The sequence below is a fragment of the Astatotilapia calliptera genome, chromosome 19 (genome assembly GCF_964374335.1).
Source record: "Astatotilapia calliptera chromosome 19, fAstCal68.1, whole genome shotgun sequence".
Taxonomy (NCBI): domain Eukaryota; kingdom Metazoa; phylum Chordata; class Actinopteri; order Cichliformes; family Cichlidae; genus Astatotilapia; species Astatotilapia calliptera.
This window is the reverse complement of record NC_137440.1, coordinates 15,180,621-15,189,461: the sequence shown is the minus strand read 5'-3', so window position 1 is coordinate 15,189,461 and position 8,841 is coordinate 15,180,621. Positions and strand designations below refer to the sequence as shown.

The 8,841-nt window shown below is 40.6% G+C and overlaps 1 long non-coding RNA gene across 1 annotated transcript; it reads right to left on the bottom strand.

The window, feature by feature from the left end:
* Nucleotides 1-282: 282 nt before the first annotated feature.
* Nucleotides 283-3,680, bottom strand: LOC145422400 (uncharacterized). Its single transcript, XR_013903683.1, has 2 exons — nucleotides 3,545-3,680; nucleotides 283-352 (listed from the first exon to the last, which is right to left on the bottom strand). It is a non-coding gene; the product is annotated as an uncharacterized LOC145422400 (long non-coding RNA).
* Between the last annotated feature and the right edge of the window lie 5,161 nt (nucleotides 3,681-8,841).

Genomic DNA, 8,841 nt, shown 5'->3' with positions numbered 1-8,841 from the left:
TGCTTGATCCGACGCCTGAGATGGTCCGATTGGGCTGGTCTTAACCCTGCTGGCATGAATCCACTGAGGTTGTCCGTCTGTGAGGATGCTGGTTCTTCGTCACTGCCAATACAGTCTGGGGCTGGAACACGCGCGGCCTCCCAGAGAGTCCTTGGTTTTAGTGGCTTCTCCAACATGCGTCTCCTTGTCTCCACTGGTGGAACTGTGGAGGGGAAAAGCTGAGAGAGACAAACTTTCTGATAGTTATTATTCAGTTTTTCTACCAGGTTGTGAACATCAGTGGACAATGCAATATACATCACCTTCTACTAGCGGTGCCCCTCTGGAAGCTGACCATGGTCTTGGAAATAGTCTTATTTCAAATGGAAATAATTTGGTTACTGCAGATTGAGTCATTCTAATCTCACACAGGACTTGAGTAAGTAATTTGACCCAGGTCATTAAAGTTTTAGCACATTTTTTAATTACTTCTCATGTGAATGAAGATCCTCTATCACTGTTAATCTGGTGAGGTATTCCGAATCTGGGTATTATTTCATTGCTCAACTTTTGACAGACTACTTCTGCAGTTTCTTTTGAGGTTGGATAAGCTTCTACTCATTTACTAAATTGATCCACTATTACCAGTAAGTACTTGATGCTTCCTTGTGCTGGCATGTATAAAATCAATTTGTAATGTATGAAATGGAAAATCTGGTTGTGGTAAATGCTGATGTTTTGCTTTTGATTTTCCTACATTAGTTCGCGCACATGTTAGGCAGGTTGCTAATATGCTTTTTACTGCATGTGATGTTTTCTCAATTACAAATCTTAATTTTATTGCCCCTATTACCCCTCTTTGTCCGACATGACTCACACAGTGAAAATGTCGGACAAGGACTGGCAGCAGGGAATATGGGAGGGCAATCAAACCCTTAAGATTTAGTATAGGCCATCTCTGTCATCTAAGGTACAGTCATTATTCTATGCAGAGGCTTGCTCTTGTATAAATTTTAAATCAACATTTGTGTCTAAATAGTCTGGGAGTGTAACAAGTGGCAGCTGTATGGGGACAGATAATACTTCCTGCGGAGGTGGGAGCTGTGATGCAGCTGCAGCCTTGGCTGTCACGTCTGCTAGAGCATTACCTGTTGCTTCGTCTGTGTCAGCTGTACTGTGTCCTTTCGTTTTTACAACTGCAACGGCCGATGGCAGCTGTATAGCCTGAAAAAGTCTTTGAACAAAATCAGAATTTAGCAATTTATTTTCCATCAGCAGATCTAAATCCTCTCTGTCTCCACAATGTGCCAAAGTCATGCACAACGCCAAATGCATAGCGGCTGTCTGTGTAAATCGTCACATGCTTATCCAAATGTAGCTCACAGGCGCGTATTAAAGCCATGAGCTCTGCTTTTTGTGCTGAGTGAAATGGTAATGAGTGAGCCTCTAGTATGATGTCAGGCACTGTTACCACTGAATAGCCACAAAGAAATGAGTTGTCATTCGGCCTTGAACAGGACCCGTCCACATAAACCGTGGCTGAGTCTGGGATAGGTGTTTGCTCTAAATCTGGACATGGTGCTGTGGATTCCTGTATACGTGTCATGCAGTCATGATCGTCAAGCCTGTCTGAGCCATCCTGTCGGTCAGAAGAACACAGCATAGGATCAATAAATGTGCTGGCGAATCAGGTGTGCTGCTCGCTTTTATGGTGAGATTTGCATATGTTGTGTAGTTATGTTTGCTACAATGGTCGTGACCTAGTGATTTGTGTGTAGAATAGTGTCATGTGAGAGTGTGAGCTTCCCGCAGTCCCTTATCATGATAGAGCAAGCTGCTACTGCCCTCAGGCAGGCCGGCATTCCTGAACAATTCAGGCAGCACCTTTGAGTGGCGGAGGTCAGCACTCCCTGTAATGCATTGAAAGAGGCAGTCATTTCTGTGGACCACAGTATTCGAGGAGGCTTGTCTTTTTTACAACAGTCACGCAGAATGTGGTCATGAAAAGAACAGTCTGGTATCCACTGTCTGCAATAGTTCACCATGCCCAGGAAGGACAACATTTCCTTCTGTGTAGTGGGACGAGGGACGGAGGTCACAGCTTTGACCCTGTCTGCAGTCATGGAACGTTTTCCGTGAGACAGTGTGAATCCCAAATATTGAACACAAGTCTGACAGTACTGCATTTTCTTTGCTGATGCTTTGTGGCCAGTCTTTTGGAGGTGCTGGAGAAGCATGTGTGTAGCAGTTTGACACAGTTTTTCACTTTCAGCACAGAGGAGGAGGTCATCCACATGTGGATCAGGGTGCAGCCCTGGAGGAGTGAAGCACCATTGAGAAAGCAGCAGAGCTGTCTATCATGCCTTGGGGCAAACGAGTCCAAGTGTACTGCTTATTTCTATGTGTGAATGCAAATAACGGCTGTGTGTCTTCATGACTGAGAAAAAGGAGCGGAGCATAAATCCACCACGGTAAAGTGTGTATGCAATGCATGTCAATATGCTGTGAACATCTGAAACGAGAGGTGGCAGAGGAATGTTGACTGCATTAATTTGCCTTAAGTCTTGTATGAAACGCCATACGCCAGGTTTGTTAGGCTTTGGCACAGGATTGACAGGAGTGTGGGCTTTATTACTCCTGTAGTCAATAAATCTCCTATGATGACATCTAGAGCTGCGGCTTTTTCCGTGGAAAGGGGATGTTGCTTGACATATACTGCTTCTTGTGTTTTAATATGTGTACGTGATAAAGTGTACAGTCAATAAATCCTATATCATTCTCACTTTTAGACCACAATGTCATATTCTGGTATTCAGCTGGCAACATAAGTGCAGAAATAGTACAGTGGATAGGGTAGGTTAGATCTATGTGTCGACATATTTCGTAACCTATGTCTGAGTTATGTAACAAAATCACTGTTTGACCTTCACTTGTGTGAGCAGTTATCATGTTGTTGAACAGTGTGAGAGAAACAAAAGTGTGGCTCCCAGTCATGGGATTACCTGTTAGTGGCGTCTGTACACGTTTTTTTTTTTTTTGGCACAGTGTGTGACATAGAGTACCGGACAAAAAGGAAGTTGAGTTCATTCTCTGCTGAGGGTCCAGCTGACACAGAGGATGTTCCTTCTCCATCATGTCGGTACATAGGGCAGAGAAAACATAAGCTGTTATCAGTGTCAGCAAACATTTCACCCTTTATGTTAAATGAAATACACAAATTCATTTTTGCTTTGGGTGTCTGCGGCTGCTGGAAAACTGAGCTGAATTTGCACCTCTAGCTTGTCCAACAGTGCATAAAGCGTTTTATGAATACTAGGATAGATTCATCAGGCTTCTGTTTACACATAGTTACTGCATTTAAGTCAATTTTGTCTCTGGACATTGTTAGCAGGAATTTCTTTAGATTCTTAAAGAAATCGGCGACTTTGTCATTATTTACCCTCCTTTTGTCCATAGCGGTAACATTTGATGCATCACGTCGCGGCATTCTATCATATATTTTCTACAGGACTTTTTAAGCAGACTACTTTTCTTATCACAAATGATATTCAACATTTCTACTGACCTGTTTTCTGGCGATAATCGTTCGGGATAAGGCTCCGAAAAGAAATTAGAATGCATTGAACTTCTTAAGTTGTAAACAAAGTCAGTCACATAAGCACTCCCGCATGTTCTGGATACGTGATCATGGACGTCTTCACCGATTCGCGGACGTAGGTTACACGTAACCGGAAATGGGAGTTGTACTGAGCCGTTATTTGAGACTTTATTTTGTATTTTATTAATTTTTGGTTTTACAGGTACTTTAGATTTTTTATCGGACCTGTCTGTGGTCTTTGAATTATTCTGACCCATGTTCAGTGATTTCCAGAGGGGTTTACACGCTAGGAGGATTTAGGTTAGTATTTTCGCTGCGGCACAGCTGAGGTCACTTTAAATTTATTGCTAGCAATTTTTTTGTTTGTGTGAGCAACTCTCACTTAGCGAGCAACTTCTCGCTTAACGAGCAACTTCTCGTAAAACAACAGGCAACTTCCTGTGTCTTTCTGCTTTTAATTTACTGCTTTTAACCCTTGTATGGTAATCGGGTCTGTGAGACCCGTTCAACTTCTCCCTGTGTCACTCTTTGGTGAGCAACTTCTCACTTAACGAGAAGTATTTAAGACAACAGGCAACTTCCTGTGTCACTCTTTCTGAGTGAGCAACTTAAACAAAATTAAAATATTCAAGACAACAGGCAACTTCCTGTGTCCACCAACACCACACAAGGGTTAATTTACTTTATTCGGGGACTGAGGAAGTCAGTCAGTGTATCTCTCTGGATCACTAAGTGAAACTTCGTCAGCATATCCCGTTTTTTTTATGGATCGATCACTGAGAGAGGTATAATAGGTCTTTATATAAATATGAAAGACGCATATTTACCTTCTGTCAGTAATCCCACTTCTGACACCAAAATTGAAGGAAATTGCCTTCCCGGGTTTCCTCCGTGGCGTGAGCGATAAGCAGAGTTCTGTCCTTTCCTTCTAAGATTCCTAATTATTTAAAGTAACACTCAGGTATGCCATTCAGCGTGTTAGTACGAGCTCGGGAGCAGCTTGGGAGAACAAGAAAACAGAGACTGCTTTAGGTTGCCTTCCCAATCGACTCAAAGGTTTATTTGATACACAGCAGTTTATATAGATGAAAAAAGGTTCGTGTGTCAGCTTTCCCAGTTCAAACCGGTACAGACCAAATAAGGAAACGTCTTCCTGCCTTGTGAGCCAAGAAGTATCCTGTGTGTAGTTTATCAGTTCAGCTATAATTTATGATCATCCCAGCAAAATACACTCCTAGACATAGAATACAGAGTTCTTTCATCAGTGAATTCTGAAACAAACCACCTAGCCTTTAACGAGCCTTTTCCAGGAGATAAAGAAAAAGGGAGGATGGGAGTAAGGAAGTGGTCTCATCTCTGTGGTGTTTTCGACCTTGAGGTACCAGCCTGTAAGTCTTACACATTAATTCTTGGGTCACAGAGAAAGAGAAAAACAACTAGTAGATCGGCCTTATTGAGTAACAGTTTTCCTGTATAAAACAATATCCTGTAAATGCTTACCGTGGTATCAAAATATCATAACAGTTACAATCAATCAGTCAATTACAGATACTTCTGGTCTCAACTTTTGTGTATAAAGCACACCCATTTGCAGAATCAACCTCCACCACCATGGACAAGGCCAAAGATCTGTCAAAGACATCGGGCAAAAGACTGTAGATCTCCTGAAGGCTGTAATTGGCTAAAAAAAACATTAGCAAGAAGCTTGGTGAGAAGCTGACAACTGATGGTGTGATCAGGACTTGTGTTTGTGATTCAGAAGTAAGAAATAAAAAATGACCATCGGTCGACCTTGGTCTGAAGCTCCGTTCAAGATCGTGCCTCATGGGTGAAAGTTAGTGCGAAAAATGTGGTGGATCAGTCCAGAAGTACACGGAAGCAGCTTGTTAATGATCTGAGGACATTTGGATCCACAGTCACCAAGAAGACCACTATCAACACCCTACGCTCTAATGGATTGAAATATTTCAGTACCCACAAGGTTCCTCTACTCAAGAAGGCACATCAGGTCCATCTGAAGTTTGCCAATGAAGATCTAAATGATTCAGAAAAGGCTTGGAAAAATGTTGGTGCTTAGATGGAACACTTAGAACACTTAAGCTACAAGTTGTCAAGCAACAGCTAAGAAATCTAAAGGATTTAGAGAGTTTCTGTTAAAAGGAGCGGGGGGAAAAATCTCTCCTGGGTTGTTTGGTGACCAGTTACAAGAAAATCTTATGACTGTGTTTGGCAATAAGGGTTTCTCCACCATTTACTAAGCTATGCTTTACTGGGGCATCTTTCTTTCTGAATATCTAGTGTGTAAAGGCCCATTCCCAGAAACTATATTCTAGTGGCATGATGTGTTAGTAAAATTGGGTTTGTCATGTTAAAAGTCAAATTGTTTTTGCACAGCAGTAATCTGCAAAGCTGATTATGAAGGGGAAAAAAAGCTTTTTAAGTGTCTGAAACTACCTTTGTTGATTTGATGATTGGTTTATGAAAAAAAAAACAACCTAAAGCTAAAACTTGTCTCAGTGTCTTTGTTTAAGAAAATAGTGAAAAGGAAGAAGAAAAAGAAAAAAAGGAAATGTAAACTAGCTGATTAAACAAATAAGCTGCTTTGGTTATATTTTATAAATACATACAGCCTACATCCTTTCACAGACCTTCAAAGAGTTGAATTGAAGTTATCAATATAAGTAATAAATAGGTGAAAAAAATGCCGAAAGAAGTTAAGGAAACCTTCATGCTATATTTAAAATGCAGTCACTGTTGATTATTATTTCTGTCAACAGATTACAATTTAGTTTAAGAGGCCTGAGAGTGTTTCTGTCAGTTGTCGCAGGATATAGTTAAAAAAAAAAATCACAGTAGTAATAATGACTATTAGTGGAAAAAATAGCATATATGCAATATGCATAATTAAACTGAAAGCTAATCCTAATGACATGTGGGACCCTATGTGCCCCGGCCCAATTAATGCATTGATGACATTGTTTGTTAATACTGCTGGGCATAAAGGAAAGATCTTCTACAGTGTGTTGAATATTACCTGCTTGTCATCAAAGGCAATCTCAGACACATTGTTACAGAAATTGTTTCATGGTGGTTCTTCTGTTACAGAGTATGAACCATTTTAAGATAACAACAGAAAATCTGGTTTTATAAGTAATATCCAAGTATTTTCTTCTTACTATTTAATATGAATTTTTAATGTTCTAGTTTTTCAAACTTCTGTTTCATTTTATTTCATGTGCCCTTTAGATGTGGTGTAGTGTTTGTTTTTGAAGTTGCTGTTTTAAATGAAAAAAAAAAAAACCCAAACACTTTCATGCTGTGCTAGAGTGGAATTTTGTTTCTAGACATGCTGTTTTAGCATGATCTGGCAGGGGTGATTTTACACTCTTTATTTTCTGGTTTCCTTTCTTTTCACTACAGGAATGTAGCTCTAAAGGAGTCTATTTAAATTCATATCATAGTAGGACTTACTGATTTAGTTTACCTTCCAGTGTTTCTATAACAACATGTTCTTTTTTTTTCTCTGTTTCTCTCTCAGTCGAGAAGGAAAGATGGCAGTTTAGGCTTTAGCACTTGGAACTGTTTATTTTTGCGTGTGTTCATAAGATTGGTTTGACCACTGGTCGTATTGTTGCACCTCAATTACTGTTCCTGGTCTGAAACTTTGTTGATGTAGCTATTGAGTCTGAATATACCAAATTTTATTCTTTCCCCTTCTCCTGTTCTATTTGGCATTTGTAGCATGGATATATAAGAAATACAGTGTTGGGGAGTAACGGAATACATGTACTGGCGTTACGTATTTAAAATACAAAATATGAGTAACTGTATTCCGTTACAGTTACAGTTTAAAAAGGTGGTTATCAGAATACAGTTACTTTGTTGAAATAAAGGGATTACATGGTGGTCTTTTCCTATTTCATATGTTAGGCTATGCCCTCTCTATTTTTGGTAATTCCACACCGGTGGAAACCCGAAAAAAACCCCCGCATTAACAGGCTCTAATGATTGTGTCTCAATCTTGAGGTCCATCCCACCTCTACTTGCGGTCCACATAATAATAATGGATTGGATTTATATAGCACTTTTCAAGGCACCCAAAGCGCTTTACAATGCCACTATTCATTCACTCTCGCATTCACACACTGGTGGAGGCAAGCTACGGTTGCCATATCGCACCATCGGCCCCTCTGGCCAACACCAGTAGGCGGTAGGATAAAGTGTCTTGCCCAAGGACACAACAACCAGGACAGAGAGCCCGGGGATCGAACCGGTGACCTTCCGGTTACAGATACGCTTCCCAACCCCTCTGAGCCACGGTCACCCCATAATGAAATGATGAAATATTTTTAAGAATTATTGTTCAAAAAATGATTTAATATGAAGGCAATAGGCAGAGTGTTACAGGTAGAGCATTAAAGAATGTAGCCTCATGGGCAGTGTAGCCCAGTTGTAAGTAAGCTATTGAGACTTGACTGTACACTGTGTTCGTGTTTTCCTCCAAAACAATAAGTTCCGTTGGAGCAGCCTTTCAACACCCCTCTCTGTCTCTTGCTAGCAAAGTTGACCCAGACAGCAAAGTAAAGACGAATTAGCCAGAGGTCCCTTTACTACGGTTCGGAGCGGCGGACCTGTTTTATATACATGCGGAATAGTTTTCTATCCGGTTGTTCAGTGATGACGCGACGAATCCTACTTCCGGGTCTAAAGTAGTCTGCGTTTAATATGGCTTTTGTGTTGTTAACATGTTTAATGTTATGTATTTTCTTCTATTTGATCTCAAAAAGCTCCTAAAACAGTCAGTGATCCCTGTTGACCTCCCTCGGCTTTTATTACCGCTAATCATTTATTTAAGCTCAGTTTTTAAAACCTTAGGATGTAACTACAGCCCAGCCCATGCAGCAGTATATGAATGACTAACCTCGTATTGTGGATGGATTATCTCAGTTGTTCTCCTGGCTGAAGTTTGGTCCTTTTACAGCATCCTGCCATGCGATTACATTTGTTCCTGACCACCAAGAACACTCACGTTAACTTTTATCGAGCGGAAAAAAAGTTAGCTTGTTTATATTATGCTAACATAGCTGTTTCGCTAGCGGTCACGTAGCACATCATTATATACCAGCTAGCCCAACTTCAGTAACCCTACAAACGTCACTGCTGTTTAGTTTTCTGTCTTCATTTATGTTGGAAGTGATAGCAGAGCTGTACGTTTTAATTTGTTTCCAAAACCCCGCAGTCAGGACATGCTATATTGTATTTAG